The 17,823-nt window shown below is 33.2% G+C and overlaps 1 long non-coding RNA gene across 2 annotated transcripts in view; it reads left to right on the top strand.

The window, feature by feature from the left end:
- LOC107974246 (uncharacterized) overlaps nt 1-17,823 on the top strand; it is a 36,767-nt gene that overhangs the window by 5,201 nt on the left and 13,743 nt on the right. Inside the window, exons 2-3 of one of the 2 annotated variants that reach the window (XR_008547488.1) lie at nt 16,577-16,711; nt 17,321-17,468. This is a non-coding gene — a long non-coding RNA (uncharacterized LOC107974246). The remainder of the gene's footprint in view (nt 1-16,576; nt 16,712-17,320; nt 17,469-17,823) is intronic. The other variant, XR_001716864.3, reaches the window with a different exon arrangement.

The raw sequence follows: 17,823 nt of genomic DNA, 5'->3' as shown, positions 1-17,823 counted from the left end.
TATACATCAAATATAAGGTCTTAAATGTGTGCATCCTTATAAAACATAAATTTCTTCATGCTATTTTCTGTTTTTTTCTACCATTTCAGTTAATTTAAGAATATTGGTCTACTCATTTTCACTTCTTCAAATTTAGCATTTTACAATGATTCCAATAATCCTTTCATCTATGATTCAAAATTCACTGATATGTAATATTAATATATAGTTCATAATGTACTTAATCTTAATTGTCTGAATTATATTCTTATTTTAGTTTTACTTCATGTTCATCTTCTCACTTCTTATATTTGATTCTTTTCCAGAGAATAAGATTTTCTGTCGTTGATATTTTCAAAGATTTGCCTTTTTGGCCTCTTTAAAAATGTATATTTAATTAATTTCTGTTTATTTTTGTTATTTCCTTCCTTTACTCTTCTGGCTTTCTTTGTTGCACTTTTCTTGTCTTCTCGACTTAAATATTCATTTGTGTTCAGTTATTTTGTTATTTCTTCAAAAAAAGGTACAAATATAATTTTAAATATTTTCAGCTCTATTCCATGCATTTAGGTTTGAGTATTTTCATTATAATACATTTCTGACTATTTTATAATTATCCTCCTGATTTATTATTTAATAAAGAGTTTATTTATTGATTAGTTTTCAAAGTATGTAGTTTTTTCTAGTTATTCTTTTCGATTTTAAGTTTATTTGGCATACGAGTTCTGTGTTGTTTTAAAATGTTAAAGTTTATTAAGTTTATTAAGACTAATATCAATTTTTACTAATGCTCCATGTGTACTGGTAATCAAGTGTAAAATGCACATACATACACACACAGAAAGTATATGCATGCAATGAGGACATTAATTGTGATATTAAATCTGGAATAATTTTATTTAATATTTTTTCTGCATATTTCAGCTTCTGACAAAAATGCAATTTTAAAATCCAAATAAAAATGTTGATTTACCCATTTCTCTCTTTGGTCCTGTAAGCTGTTGCTTTATTTATTGTTTGAAGCTCTATTTGCATATAAACATAACCCCAACATTTATTTGCATATAATTATGATGACATTCCATTAGGATTTATATTTTATTATTATATAATATTTTATACTCTGTAATGTTTTGCCTTAAATTTTATTTGATAATATGTAAACATTGTACCAACATTGTCTTGTGACTCATAATTGCCTTGGGTGTATTTTTCTGTTTTTTTTATTTTCACCCCTTTTCACCATTATATATTTCTTTTATAGTACATGTTACTGGGTCTGTTTTAAAAGCTTTCTTTTAATCTGTGAATCTATTTTTTGATAAGAGAGTTTAACCCACTTATATATACATAAAATGCAAATACCATTATATTGGGGTATTTCCTCTGTCTATTTGTTATTTCCCATACTTTAAAATATATTTTTCATATCTATCCTGTCTTTCATTAATTAAAGCTAATACTGTCCAATCAATTTGTGTGCGTGTGTGTGATTATCTCTGACACTTAATCCTGAATTTCCTGAAATTATCAAAACTTGACCTTCAGACAAAACAAATGTTTTAGAATATTCTACTTTTTTGTGTGTGTGCTAGTGGAAGAAAGCTAGATGATTAGTACTTTCATTCATACATTTATTTTAATTGTAATTTCAGTTTAACATCTTATGTTATCCTCAACCAATTAAGTGAAAAGAAAATAGAAACCTGTACAAAATGTTAAAGGTCTTGCCTAGGAAATCCATAATCTTCTCGACATAGCAATGGATAGAGAAAAAAGCACAGGAAGTTCAACATCATCTACTTCTGTCCTGAGAGGGGAGATTTCTGTGAAAAATAGTGAAATCATGTTCTCATCACTCCTGTATCCAGCATTGATTTATTTTATACAACATGAGTCTTCATAAGTATTAGAACAACTTGTATAATGCTAATATATATTATAAATGTAGAATAAAATTATTAGCAATTAGACTACCAAGATAATCTGTTTATTAAAATTAACAAAGGGTATCTCTAAGTTGTTGTAAAAGGTCTATAATAGTAGTGATTTATTATCTTGATTAACATAGAAATCCACTGGCCTGTTCTTTTTAAACAAAGAATAAACATTTATCTAGTGTTCTTTCATTTATTGCTTTGTAGTACATCAATTATATTTATTTTATTTATTTAATTCTGTCTGACTAGCATTACATTCCTTCTCTTGTCTTCCTTCCTCCTTCATTTGAGAGCTGCTCCTTTTTTTAAAATTCAAACTGCTCCAGTGGAAATGGAAACATTAAATAATCTACTCTTTGGCCATAGTTCACTGGCACTGAGGGGGCTAGTTATCAAGAACCAATTATTATTCTTTTCTGGGGTTGTAAAATTGGGAGCTGGGACCAAAAACTAAATCATCTGATGGCAGAAAGCATGGGATATGACGTTCTTAGAGTGTCTGTGCCTATTTTTCCCATTATGTGGAAAAACTTAGTCTGTTTGGGTTGTTATAACAAAATATTATAAACTACCCAGAAATTTATTCCTAACAGTTTCAGAGAAGTCTAAGATCAAGGAAATGGCAGATTCTGTGTCTGGTGAGAGGCTATTTCTTGGTTCACAGGAAGGTGCCTTTTCAATGTGTCCTCACATGGTAGAAGACACTTGTTAACTCTCTGGGATTTCTTAAGAATCCCATTCATGGGCTGGGCGCCAGGGCTCACGCCTGTGATCCCAGCACTTTTGGAGGCCCAGGCAGGTGCATCACTTGAGGTCAGGAGTTTGAGACCATCCTGGCCAACATGGTGAAACCCTGTCTCTACTAAAAAAAAAAAAAAAATACAAAAATTAGCCAGGTGTTGTGTCACGCACCTGTAGTCCTGGCTATTCTGGAGGTTGAGGCAGGAGAATCGCTTGAATCACTTTGAACCTAGGAGACAGAGGTTGCAGTGGGCCAAGATCATGCCACTGCACTTCAGCCAGGAAGATAGAGTGAGACTCCGTGAAAAAAAAAAAAAAAAAAAAAAAAAAAAGAATCCCGTTTATGGAGTCTTGCCTCTCATGACCTAATCACCTCCCAAGTAACATCCTGATATCACCTTGGCAGGGTAGGATTTCAACAATGAATTTTGAACACAAATATTCAGACCATAGCAAACCCTGTGGAGAAACAAAATTGACAGGCTTTAAAGATACAGATACAAGGAGGGGGAGAGGAAGTGGGAGAGACAGACAAAGATAGAGGCTGTCTTGTCTTCCCAACACTCTAGTTATTCCCAAAACTCAGTAGTTTCTCTGCCTTTGTCTGTTTCTCCTTCTCAGACTCTGTAATGCAAAACAGTCTCCTTATTTTCTAAACTAGATTGAAGTTAGTTTCCATCACTTGCAATCAACACTCTCCTGGCTAATATATGCTTAAACTTTATGCAGCCAAAATTTCAAGCATCTAATCATATGATATTTAATAAAGATAACAGATGGTTACTGTTAAGGAGAAACAGAAAATAGACTGAGTGATAGCAAAACTAAGTTGTTGACATCTACTTCATATAAATGATTACCAATGTAGAGATCCAAAAGAAATCTCACAAGGGAGGTAGAAAAATAAAAAGAAACAGATGCAGTTTCAAATAGATTAACATGCATGCAAATATACCGTACTTGTGTGTGTGTGTGTGTGTGTGTGTGTGGTGTTTGAGTGGTTAATAATCTTCTAAACAATAATTGTTAATAATTCAGATTCTCATCTAGAATCATGAATCCAATTCTAGCTTTCCATTTGCTCTGCAAGAAACTTAGGTATGTTGCAGAACTTATCTGTGCCTCATCACCTTTAACTACTAAATGATAGCTATATGAACACTTTTCTAAATAAGCTGTGAGATTAAATGATAGACAGACAGGCAGACAGACAGACAGACAGACAGATAAACAGATAGACAGATGATAGATAGATAGATAGACAGATAGATAAATAGACAGATAATAGATAAGATTGATGATAGGTAAATAGAGATAAAAATAAATTAGAATAATACTTGGAAAGAGAAAGTGCTGCTCAATTTTATTTATGACTTTCATTAACTGCTTAATGCTGACTTCTGTATACTTTTCTCCTCAACAGAAGCTATATGAGTATAGAATAATTCCCATGTCTTCTCCTAAAGCACACTTTAAAAACCCCATAAATAATTCTTTCCTGAGCCACACCCTAGCACCACCATCTAAAGTGAATGTCTTTCACTAAATAGCAAAACAACATTGGCAATTATCAAAAAAATCCATTTTTTTGTGTGTGGGTATGCGGTTTTTGCCATTTTTATTTATTTTAAAAAATTTTGTTGATAGTCTCCCTAAGTCTGTTTTTAAAAAATTTTAGTTGGCAAGTAATAATTTTACAGTTGACACTTGAACAATATAGGAATTAGGGGTACCAATCTTCTACATAGTCAAAAACCTGCATATAACTTTTTTTTTTTTTTTTTTTTTTTTTTTTTTTAAAGAGGCAGACTCTTGCTCTATTGCCCAGGCCTGAGTGCAGTGGAGGTCATGGCTCACTGCAGTTTTGAGCTCCAGAACTCAAGTAATCCTCCCACCTCAGCTTCATTCCAAGTAGCTAGGAATACAAGCGTGTGCCAATACCCCTGGCTAATTCTTTTTTTATTTTTTGTGAAGACTGGGGTCTTGCTATGTTGCCCAGATTTCTTTTGAACTCCTGGCCTCAAGTGATCTTCCCTCCTCAAGCTCCCAAAGTGCTGGGATTACAGGCGTGAGCCACTGAGCCCAACTAAAATCTGCAAATAACTTTGACTCCCGTTTTAACTATGAGTAGCCTGCTATTTACCAGAAGCTCGACTGATAACATGAACAATTGATTAACATATATTTTATATATATATAACATACAGCATATATACTTATATATGTACATACATATATAAATACATTATACATAATATACTGTATTTTCATAACAAAATAAGAGAGAGGAAATATGTTATTAAACAATTATAAGAAAGAGAAAGTATATTTGCTATTCATTAAATGGAAGTGGATCATCATAAAAGTCTTCATTCTCATCGTCTTCAGACTGAATAGGCTCAGGAGGAGAAGGAAGAGGAATGGTTGATCTTGCTGTCTCTAGGCTGGCAGAGGCAGAAGAAAATCCATGTATAAGTGGACCCATGCAGTTCAAATCTATGTTGCTCAAAGGGCAATTATACATATTTATGGGATACAATGTGATATTTTGATATATGCATACATTGCCAAATGATTAAACTAATATTATTAATTTGATTTTTGACTTAGGTTTTTGTTATGAACTTTTTTTGTATCTGCACAGCAGTAACTTGTGTCTTGCATGACTTATCCTTATAAAACATAATGGGTTTTATATATTTAGTTTATATAAACATATATATGCATATATAGAGATAGAACTATCTTCTATAATCTTTTCTCTAAGATCACAGGGGATAGAGGATACCTGTTTATGTTGCAAAATAGAATGTCCAGGGAAAATAAAAGATATTTAATATGTGGTATATATTTAAACAGGCTAGTGCTAGTAATTATATTTCTTAAACCAAATTCACTGTAAGGAGTAGAGATACAGAATCGCTTAATATATGCCATTTTTGAATGCTTTAAACTTAATTTTATGACACAATATTTAGAAGCTCATTTTAGTTTTAGGACATTCATTTTGTATTGATATAAATTGTTGTATATTACTTTCTATTATTCCCAATGTAAGAACAGGAAAAGATTTAAACTCTACCACCATATGAAATTTCATTAATTTTAGAGGATTTGAAATAGGTTTTCAGTGTATGTATGTATGTGCATACGAATATGTATACCTAAAATATAACTTCTTGTCATTCATATGCACATTTAAATATTAAGGACATGTATTTTTGTGAGCTCATTTTACAAAGTTTAACATAAATATGGCTAAATTTTAAAAAGCATTAATTAAATTGATTTTTAATATGAGAATATAAAAACTAACCAAGGAAGAGGGAACAAGGTAAAATTATTTCAGAGTATTTGAGGAAAGAAATGGGAAGTAGAATCAAGGGAAATTCAGCAAATCTGTGACAAAATGTGTCAGGATTAATGTTACAATGTTTTGATAAGGAGTTTATGAAGTCAAAAATTACAGCTTTAGTTACCAGGATACCGAGTGAGCTGATTTATGTCATTCTCAATTTAAGATTTACAATGAGTTTTGAATAAGAAAATATGTGACTAGGGACAATGTCATAAAAGAACTGAGCAGATCAGATCGGTGCCTAATGGGTTTAGCCATGAAGCCCATTTGAGAGATGAAGTCTATTTTTAGCCCAGTGCAATATGCACATCTTATTTCTTCATATTCTCAAAATAAAAGATGCAAAGACCTTTGATACCCTCCTTACACATAAGTAGTTTTCAAGTCTTCTACACACTGTTAGTTTCTTTAATATTTCAAAACTATTTTTACAATATATATTCTGATTATTTCAGCTTGAAATGATATTAGTGCATAAGAGAAGAACTGCAAAATTTTTCTTTTCCTAGTAAGACCATATATTCTTCAGTGAATTTGAAAACATTTTTAATTCAGAATATTCTTATGCAGTCAGATCTGATTTTAATTTTTCCAATGTACTTGACATGTCTGCAACTCCCCATGTGATACAACAGTAGCTAAAGACCTGAATTTAAATACTGCCTGTCCACTTTATCTACAGACTAGGATGAAAGATAATTGATATGTGTGGAGCAATAAAAATAAGCCCCAATACTTAATTATATATTTGTTGCTGCTGTGCCATAAAGTCCAAACTATCTCATGTTTATGCATTTTAAATTCTACTTGCAGGAAAAAGTGCTTCTAATAACTCTGCCTTCACAGTAAAATTAGGGTTTAGAAACATGATTTCAATATGTAGTTACTTCTGATTTTACATAAGAAGATAAACTTTCTGTATCCTAGGCTTAATATTTCCTGAGAAAAAAGTATTTAAAAGACTGTTACTCAGCAACATTGAAGAAAAAAACACTTCCAACAGTCCTAGAATATTTTCATAGGAATTTTTAGTTCTTTTTTATTATTAAATAAAAAATCAACATGGGCTTTGATGTATTTAAATTTTAACTGGTGAAAATACTAAGATGGTTAGGAGAAACACAGAAGTAAAAATGACTGAAAGGGAAAGAGAGAGAGGACATTATACATAACATCAGGGTATCTTAGATCTAACTCTCCTTCTAGGATATTAATTTTTAATTAGAGATATGAAGCAGAGGAGTGCTACAGAGGGAAAGAAGGTACTGTTTTTTTTTTTCTTTTTTTTTTTTTTTTTGATGGAGTCTCACTCTGTTGTCCAGGCTGTAGTGCAGTGTCACGATCTCGGCTCACTGCAACCTCCCCTTCCCGGGTTGAAGCGATTCTTCTGCCTCAGCCTCCCAAGTAGCTAGGACTACAGGCACATGCCATCATGCCCAGCTAATTTTTGTATTTTTAGTAGAGATGGAGTTTTACCATATTGGCCAGGTTGGTCTCGAACTCCCGACCTCGTGATCCACCCTCCTCGGCCTCTTAAAGTACTGGGATTACAGGCATGAGCTACCGCGCCTGGCCAGTAGGTACTTTTAATTTGTACATCCCTAACAGCCACTACTGAAATCTCAAAATACATTACTGTCAGCCTACCTGCAGCATACAAAGATGCATGATTAACTATGTTTATTTCGGTATGTTTTGAAACACAAAATTTACATTTTCCTGTGAAAATATAAGAATGGCATTATAATGTTAAAAGTAACAAGTTTCTAAACAAGGCCACACAGTTTTATTTAATCTGTATATAGTTCAACTATAAGACTAAATAATATTGTACAGTCTGGCTAAGACTTATAAAATTAATTCTATGGGGAGTGTTTTCAAGTTCTAATCTGATGTTTGAGAAACATATCTTCTCCTCTGATTTGGCAGTGATACTTCTAGTTTTCAGTGGATGATCTACAGGTTTGTATGTTTAAGGTGATTTAAAGTCAAAGTAAGTATTAATCGATCAGCTCAAAGGCAACTCATTATGTCCCCTCCTGCTATCTCGTTTCTTATCAAGATGATACTTTCAGTTGGCATCACTGTATACCAGTAAACCAAATCCATAGTTACAGATGAAGAGACAAAGTTAGAGTGATTCAGTGATTTTCCTAGGATGACACAGCAAGTATGGTAAATCTGAAATCGGAGCCAGCTACGTAATCTGTGAGGTCCTATGGAAAATGAAAATGTGAGATCCCTTGTTCACAAATCAATTAAAAAGATTTCTCCTTTCTTCCACATTCTCTCTCTTCAGCAATCATGGTGGTTTTAATTTGCTATTTAGTGACATGTTCCTTTGGGCATGAGGATACTCATGGAGTTAATGTCAACCCTTAAAAGATGAAAGGTACAGGGAGCCCTGCCTTCAATGCTGCATAAGGCCTGTGTTCAACCCCAATCCTCCCTGTGCCTGTGCCTAGACTCCCACCATAAGGAAAGGGTGGCAGCAATTGGTAGGTGGAGGTAGCAGAGCAGGTGACAGAGAACTCATCCAGGAGAGGTGGGAAGGTGGACTAGGGGTGGGAGACAGGATGTGTTGAAACAGGCTACAAGCCCCCAATGCATGCATGCTCCATTGCCCTGTCAGACTTTGCTTCCAAAACAAATTTAAAAATAAAATTAGTAAGAATTTCAAGACAACCACTGCTGAACATTAAATTCCAGGTTTGGGCCTCTTTCGGTCCCTGAGAAAGTTATATGCACTTGAAGCTGGTCCTACCCAGGACACTAAACCAGGTGATTTTATTTCAGAATTTTATGTCTTCCTTTGTATTAACTCCCTCTCTACATTGAAGCTTATTTGTAGAGTGACCTTAAAAGTGTAAAATTTTTATGGAAAGGGTCTGAGATTTGAGGTCCTAGGACAGAGAAGCCCGGACAAATGGCTCATAGATTTTGGCTTTTGAATTTACTGCAACGGTATGCCCTGCATACCAAGGTCCACGTACTTCGCATTCTTGCCATCAGCAGCAGTTGACTCTCCTTAGCAGAACAGCTCCTCTACGCTTGATGTCATACAACTCACTAGGTACAACATGTACAATCCACTTGGGACTTCTTGACAATTAGTTCCTGAAAGTGTCAGAAGTAGAAGCTAGCTTTTAGTTTCATGTTTGATATCTTTCTTCTTTCACCATGAAGACCTTGCCTCAGCTGACTTTGATCATTGAGCTTTGGCTGGTTCCTGATAACATTCTAGATCCACCAAGGGCCCCGTCAATGTTGCAGCTTTTATATTTCCGTATACGATGGGACTTGGATGCAAATGTTTGTATCTGTGATGGGATTTAGGAGCAAATTGGGAAAGGAAATATGAAAAGGGAATACTATTCATATCAATCTTAATAAATAAATCAATTATACTTTCTCAAAAAGATGATTGATGCAGTTTATATTGCTATGTTGTTTCATCAGTTAGTATTCAAATTCTTAAAGATTTTTAAGAAATTGAGCTTTGTTCTATAAATATAAGCAGCATTTATATTTTGTCTAGGAAAATTTTTTGTTTTGAAATAGCAAGTATCTAAATATGCTGTCAATTTGCTTACTGATAGTTTCTCAGCTGCATAAGCAGTTTGTGTTCATCTTTGTTTTTATCATAAGTATGACAGGCATTTTAATGGTAGTGGCTTGATCTAGAATGATAGTTATAGCTTTTTCTCTGCCCCTCAAAAGCACTCTAAATCTTTGTAAGTAAGGGAAGATAGCTGAGATTGACAGTGTTTTCTGCATTTGCTGAGATAGAATTTTCTAAATATTTTATGTGTTCATGTGAAATGTTGTAGGACTGCAGTATTTATTTTGGTATGAATTAAGGGGTCAGCTCTATCTATGATTGATTTTGGTTATTTCTTATTTAACAGAATGAATAGGAAAGTGGACTTTATTTTTTCATCTTGAACCTCCTAATTGCCCAATTGATCTACCTTAGTTGGATAAGAAAGAAAGTTCCATTTTGTATCTGTCATTGTTCTCTTCTTTGTAGATCCACCAAAAGCAGGAGGGTGCAAATGAAGAATAAATGATTCTCTCACCTCTTCAGACCTATTTAATGAGAATATTCAAGAGTAGGGAACCAATAATCCTCATAAGTGATTCAATCCCTACATGATTTCTATGTGGTCAGCCCAAGTCTGAAATATCTTCTTCATTTAAATTGCTGGAATCCTTCTCCTTCTATTCTTTTTAAGATCATCATCACATCAGTGTTTTCTTATTATTCAGGTTTCATATTAAAGGTCTCTTTTCCAGAACAGTTTTTCCTGCTAACCTAGCTAAATTAGGTATCTTCCATCCTTATTGCATCCCCATCAAAAGCCATTACCCTTCTTAACTTTCTTTGATGTATTGACTTGAAATTGCCTAATTTACTTATTTGTTAATGTGTTCATTGTATAAATCCCACTAGAAATTAAGCTACATGTGGGTCTGTCTCCATTGTTTATTGCTACATTCCCATAACTAGAATGAATTTGGCTCATAGTAATTATTTTAAAAATTAATGAATGAATGAATGAGTTGTGTAGCTAGCTGTATTATGTTGTTGACAGTCACAGATAATTTTCAGCCTTCATGGAAAGCAACCCTACTTCATTTATTTCTGTGCCTGGAAAACTATGCTATAAGTGTAGCAAATTATTTCTCTTAATATCTCTTTCCAAGATAGCATTCTACATTTAATGTCAAAACCAAGGCCAATTAAAATATGTCATTAAAAGGGAGATTGTTAGAGCTAAACGGGAAATAGGCAAACATTCTTATAATTATTTTTATTTGGGAAACGATAAGATCAATACAGAATGAATAACTGATTTATTTAAAGACACAATCGTTCATGAGAGAACTAAGTCCATAACTTAGATTTACTAATTCTTCAATCTAGCAGTGTGTCCACAGCTTTCTGTTGTTTAATGAGAATTCTTAGTGTTGGAAATCAAACTCAAATAAAGGGAATTTGCTTACTGCACAAGAGGAAGAGAACAAATTTCAGCCCCTTTTAGAGTTTAAACCTTGTACCTGGCATGTGTGCGTTTTCTCCCTCCAGCTGTCTTTTCTCTGTTCCTCTCAATGTGGTGATCATTGTTTTTATAAACAGAAATATGCTTCCTTAATGTGGCTTCAGATAAGGTCCATGAACACTTCATTCTACAAGGCCTCATATAAAATTTATATAAAAGGCATTGGCTAAATGTTTTCTGATTGGTAATTTATCAGCTATAAATGGAGTTATTTATTTTTTTAGTTATTTCTTTTTATCTAAAATTTCTGACATCTCTTTTGGGATTATTATCGAGTTTCTTGGTGATCTTTTCTAAACTGCATTTCAAATGGGAAACATTAGTATTGTTTGATACACATCATAATTCAAAAATTGAAAGAAAATATTTTCAATAGCAGAGAAAAAACATAAAACTAATTTTAGTTAATAAATATTAATTTATTTTATGAAAAATTTTATCATGGCTATTGTGAGTAGCTGTCCATATTGTTATTAAAATCAGCTTCTAGGACAATCACCAGGTTCAAGTATGTTCATAGCATTTAAGAAAAATGTATTAGAGCACATGAAATATCAATTTTGTTTTTTAATTTCTTGCCATGCCAGACCTTTGTGCCAGCTCCCTCTGCAAATATTGCCCCTCCCATAAATAAACATGTCCCCACTATTTCTTAGAAAAAGAAATATTGATCAGACCTTTGAACTATATCCTTAACAAGAGAGAGGCAGTTTCTGTAATTATCCACAGGAAGTCAATTCTAGTCATCATAGTTGGTAAGAATTTTCTAAAGGTTTAGAATTCTGGAAGAAAAGTAAAACAAAGCTTATGACTATTGCAAAATTTCTGCCTTTAATGATCCTTAATGTGCAACCCTGCTCCCTTTTTCCTGTACCACAAGCAGATGGCATTGATAGGAATCTATATATCGCCATGTTTCAGAATCCAAATTTTTTTTTTCCCCAATACTTAGAAAGAAACGAAGTTTCATCAAGGACTAGTTGAATCCTAGTCCTTAAGTCTTTATTTCCTGAATAATTTCCTGGATAATTTGCAATGGGCAAATCTAATCATTGTGGGAAAATCTCAACTCTCATCTACAAGGCTGCTCTCAAGGCTTCTGGAAGCATATTCAGAGCCCATGTTTGAATTTGGAAAGGCATCTCCTGCAGGCAGATAGAAAACGATGCATCTCAGAGGATCACATCTACAGAGTTTACAGCTCAATAAGTAGATTCCACTTCTGTGCAAAAAAGACAAAGATGTTCCTTTCTTCCTTCCTCTAGTGAGAGCCACTCCTGTGCCAGGCTGAATTCCAGTCTCTATCTGTCCCCAGAGAGGCTGCTTTTGTCACAGTGTGCAAATTGCATGGCTGTGCATAGCAGCATGGCTATGGCTTTACAGAAGGTATCAGAGAAAGATAGTTCAACATCAGTGCATTTTTCTAAGATCTAAATAAATTTAGTCGGAAATAATAGCACCAGTGCCCTCCGAGTTTAGCACATCATCATTCCGAGCCAGGTTGTACTTTGCCAACACCATAGGAGAGTTGTTTTCATCAATTCTCCTATAATAAGAGGTGAACAGTATATTGGTTGGAACCCTTGTTGTTTTAAGGGTCTACATTCCAGATCCCTCAGGAGCTACTGCTGAACAAGAGCATCCCAAACTCTGCAAGAATAAGCCATGACTTAAAGACATAGGACACTTTAAATTTTTCTTTAGAAGAAACAAAACAAAACATTAATCTAAGTGAAGCCTATGCAGGGATATAAATTGGCTACAATAAACAGTAAATTTACCCTGGTAAATATAACACTTAAATGTTTGATCCATAAATTATTATTTTTAGTTGCTGCCCTGTATTCAGGCTTGCCTAACTCACAAGTTTCTGTGGAGTGATTTATTTTTCACTGCCTAAAGGGAAATGGCACAAAAATAAATTCAAGTTTTAATACTTAGTTAACAGATTCCTTTTCACCTTTAAATGATAGTTTCCTAACCTATAAAACAATAATAGCAACTTAGGCTCAGTCTCCAACTAGGGAAATCCCTATATTGTCAGACAAAATCTTCATCAGCAACATAAAAAAGTAACGTAGCAATGAATTAATTAAGTTCCTAAAGTGATCTTGAGAATAACACAGATCTACTTTCTCCTCATTCTCTTTCCATTTTTCCTCCCTCTACTGCCATTAGCTATGGAATATTTCCTTTTAAATTTTCTCAGTTCTCATAAATGTTCACCTAAGGAGAATCACCCAAGATAAGTTTGAATTCCACGAGAGGATGAGGGTTAAACAAGAAATAAGAGGCTGATTCCAAGATATGGGTTAGGTTATTTCCATGTTTACAATATAGCCCATCTCTGGTTTATAGTTGATCTCCTCTGTGTTGATCCCTATAGTGAAGGTGATTTGGCAACAGTGGAACGGAAGTGATTTCTTTCCCCGTGTAAATTATGCACCAATACTTTAGCAATTAAGCCCAATTTCCCCTTAATTTCGTTTTGATTGATCCAAGTGTGAAAGCATATCAGCTTGTCTAATACTATACATACCCATTTCCCCTATATGAAACTTAATGAAAAATCTGTTTGGGAAATTTGAATTTTTCTTAATATAACTATTTTTTAAAATGTATAAATTCTACCAAAATTATGAAACCTTATTTAGAATTTAATATTTTCAGCCATTTCTCAGATGGCATAAACAATTGGCTAGTTCTATATTATGAATATCTAAAGGATGTCAGAGTGCTAGTATTTTAATCCATACTTCAATTATTTAAAATGGGAGCATCACCTCTATTTGTGTATAAACAGAGAAGAAAAACACAAAAAAGCTGACACTTGATTATTGAACCAATATTGTCACTTGGATCCGTTAAAAATTACTAACCTGCATTTGTACAGAGAAGGTACTAGGGTATTTTCAATTATATTTACAATGCAAAGTGAATCATTATTAAGTATAAAGCTACAGTAAAAAAGTGCCACCAAATTATAAGACCAATCATTGATGATGTGCCAGTATCAACAAATTCCAAATCAATTTTGATGAACTCTTACTGATTTATTGTTTCTTACAGTTATTATCACATTTTTCTTATATATAGAACAACAATAGTAAAGTTATTTTTAATCTGTTAAGTGAGAAAACTTCAGAAAGAGTACAAGTCCTGATTATTTTCTTATATATTATCCACATTTGCTTCCTTTATATATTTTTCAGTATCTGAAATTAACTCATTTATTAATTGTATATTTGCTCATATTCCTTTATACCAATCAGAATGTAAAGTAACAGGTCACTCCTCTTTTTAACAAAGTGTCTGTAGCATCACTTTCAACTGTGACAAATTCTAGACTCTGCCAAATACTAGACACCTCATAAATATTTTTTGAATGAAAAATGGATAATGAAGTATACTATGCATTGTATATATTAAAACATTCGTTCATTAAATAAACACTTATTTGCACCTCAGATGCAAAGAAATTTTATAAAACATAAAAAATTATGTTATCTTAAATAGTCATAGAGAACAAAATCAGATACACATGTGCTTAGTTTTCCAGCTATTCTAAGACTTATTTTACTTGGATTCGATTAAGATTTCTGATTTCAGAATCAACAGAAGTCACAAAAAATCTATTAGCTAGTATTAACTCTAAGTTGGGAAAATGAAAACAGAATGTTTTATTTTTATTTTTATAGATTTAGGGAGTACAAGTGCAGTTTTGTTAGGTGTATGCATTACATAGTGGTTTAGTCTGGGCTATCAGTGTAACCATTACCCGAATAGTGTACATTGTATCCATTAGATAATTTCTCCTGTCTCGATCTCCTCCCATCCTCCCACTTTTTTGAGTCTCCAATGTCTATTATTCCATTATATCCATGTGTACACACTATTTAGCTCCTGCTTATAATGAGAATAACTGACCTTCTGTTTCTGGGTTATTTTACTTAGGATGATGGCCTCCAGTTCCATCCATGTTGCTGCAAAAGACATGATTTTCTTTTTTTATGGCTCAGTAGTGTTCACAGTCTCTCTCTCTCTCTCTGTATATATATATATATATATATATATATATATATATGTGTGTGTGTGTGTGTGTGTGTGTGTGTTTGTGTGTGCATGTGTCCATATGTATGCCACATTTTCTTTACGGAATCATCCATTCATGAATACTCAAGTTGATTCGCTATCTTTGCTATTGGGAATAGTGTTGTGATAAACATGTAAGTGCAGATGTCTCTTTTATATTACTTCTTTTCTTTTGGGTAGATAAATAGCAGTGGGATTGCTGGGTCGAATCCCAAATGGTAGTTGTATTTTTAATTCTTTGAGAAATCTCCATTCTATTTTCCATAGGAGTTGTAGTAACATACATTCCCTCCAACTTTATGTAAGCATTCCCTTTTCTCTGTAACCTCACCAACATCTGTTATTTTCTGACTTTTTGAAAATATCCATTCTGACTGGTGTAAGATGGTATCTCATTGTATGTTAATTTGCATTTCTCTGATGATTAGTGATGTAGAGTATTTTTTATGTGCTTTTTGGCCATTTGAAAAACATCTGTTAATGTATTTTGCCCACTTTTTAGTGATTTTTTGTAGTGTTTGAGTTGGTTGAGTTCATTGTAGATTCTGGATATTATTCCTTTGTCAGATGCATGGTTCACAACTATATTCGCTGATTCTGCAAGTTGTCTGTTCATTTGATTGATTTTTATCTTTCACTGTGCAGAGGCTTTTTTGTTTAATTAAATTCCACTTGTCTATTTTTGTTTTTGTTGCATTTGCTTTTGAGGTCTTAGTTGTGAATTATTATTGTAAGCCAATGTCCAGAAGAGCATTTTTCTAGGTTTTCTCCCAGAATTTTTATAGTGCAGAATAAAAGTTTAAAATAAACTAAGCAATGTGTAGTTCAAATAATGCTTTAAGAGGCTTAATGATAAAACATAGTTCTAGTTTGAAACAGTTAAATCTCATGAAATGTAATGACTTTCAACCTTTAAAAATGACTAAAAATTTATTCCTTTATTAAAATAATAAAAACAAATCCAATTTTAATTGAGAGGCCTTGTTTAGTGTAAATTCATTTCAAACACTGGTCATTCAGTCAAACCACAGTTAGTTAATGTACTGCCAACTAACTCACTCTCCTATCAGCAATTGTTTATATGTATACATTCTTTCACATAATACTTTCTTAACTGTAAATATTGGTCATTCTATTTTCCAAATCTATAACACAGCTAAAAGAAATTTCATGCTACCTTTGTAGTGTCATGAAATCAATGAAACACATTTTTTTTTGTTGTTGAGACAGAGTCTTGCTGTGTCCCCAGGCTGGAGTGCGGTAGCGCAATCTCAGCTCACTGCAAGCTCTGCCTCCTGGGTTCACGCCATTCTCCTGCCTCAGCCTCCTGAGTAGCTGGGACTACAGGTGCCCGCCACCACACCTAGCTAATTTTGTTTGTTTGTTTGTTTTGTATTTTTTAGTAGAGATGGGGTTTCACCGTGTTAGTCAGTATGGTCTCGATCTCCTGACCTCATGATCCGCCCACTTCAGCCTCCGAAAGTGCTGGGATTACAGCCGTGAGCCAGCGTGCCCGGCAACAATGAAATAATTTTAAAGTATGTAATTATCCTGTATTATCATACATCATTCCTCACTCATTGTACATGCATTTGTTGAGTGCCGACACTAAGTCATGCAGTGAAAGGCTTGCTATGAATAATACAAATAATAACTATTTCCTGTAATACAACTCCAAATCTTACATATTGTATTGATGGTTAAACTAAAACACTTACTATACTCTGAAATAAGTAGAGCATATGTATTTACAACATACTGAAAGTCCTGATATTTTAAGTATAGATTAACTTACTTTAACCAAAGTATTTTTAAAATGTATTTTATTGTATATAATTAAGCATACAACATAATCTTTTAATGTAAATATACATAATGGAATGATTACTATAGTTCAGCCGATTAACATATCCATTATTTCAATTACCTTTTTTTATAATAAGAGCACCTAAAATATAATCTCTTCACAAATTTCAAGTGTAAAGTACTATTAACTATCTTTCTCAAGCTGTACATTATGTCTCTAGACTTCTTCATTCTATGTGTATGCAACCTTTTGCCCTCCAACCTCACTCTTCCCATTCCCAATCTCTCCCATCCACCTATTCATTGCCTTTGGTAACCACCTTTCTGTTGTTTGTTTCTAGTATGGAGACCCTGCCATTTGCGACAACATGGATGTATCTGCAGGACATTAAGACAAGTACAATAAGCAAGACACGGAAAGAAAATATAGCATGGTCTCTCTTATATGTGGAATTTAAAAATTAACTCTGAATACTTTGGATTAAACTGGTCAGTAGAACAATTTCTATGATCTTAAAATAGCTGACCATATAGAAAAACCTACATTTAAAGTGTTAGTTAGATTTTTGTTATTCATTAGCTTTTCCTCAATAAATAAATATTTGTTTAGTAATTAGCAAAACATAGCTATCAGCTCAGCACAGATTAATGTCAGTTATAAATTACTTAACTGAGTGTAAATAAGAACTCTCTCTTTTTGAGGTTTATGATTCGCAAAGGATTACTAAAAGGTATTCTAAAATTGATGTCACTGGACCTATTTATAAATAGGATTCTCAGGAGATACACTTTGTATGTGATACTTTATGGGAGAGGAAGACATCCGTGTTATTTCCCAAGGTCA

Source organism: Pan troglodytes, chromosome 3, assembly GCF_028858775.2.
Source record: "Pan troglodytes isolate AG18354 chromosome 3, NHGRI_mPanTro3-v2.0_pri, whole genome shotgun sequence".
Taxonomy (NCBI): domain Eukaryota; kingdom Metazoa; phylum Chordata; class Mammalia; order Primates; family Hominidae; genus Pan; species Pan troglodytes.
This window is presented reverse-complemented; position numbering and strand designations above follow the sequence as displayed.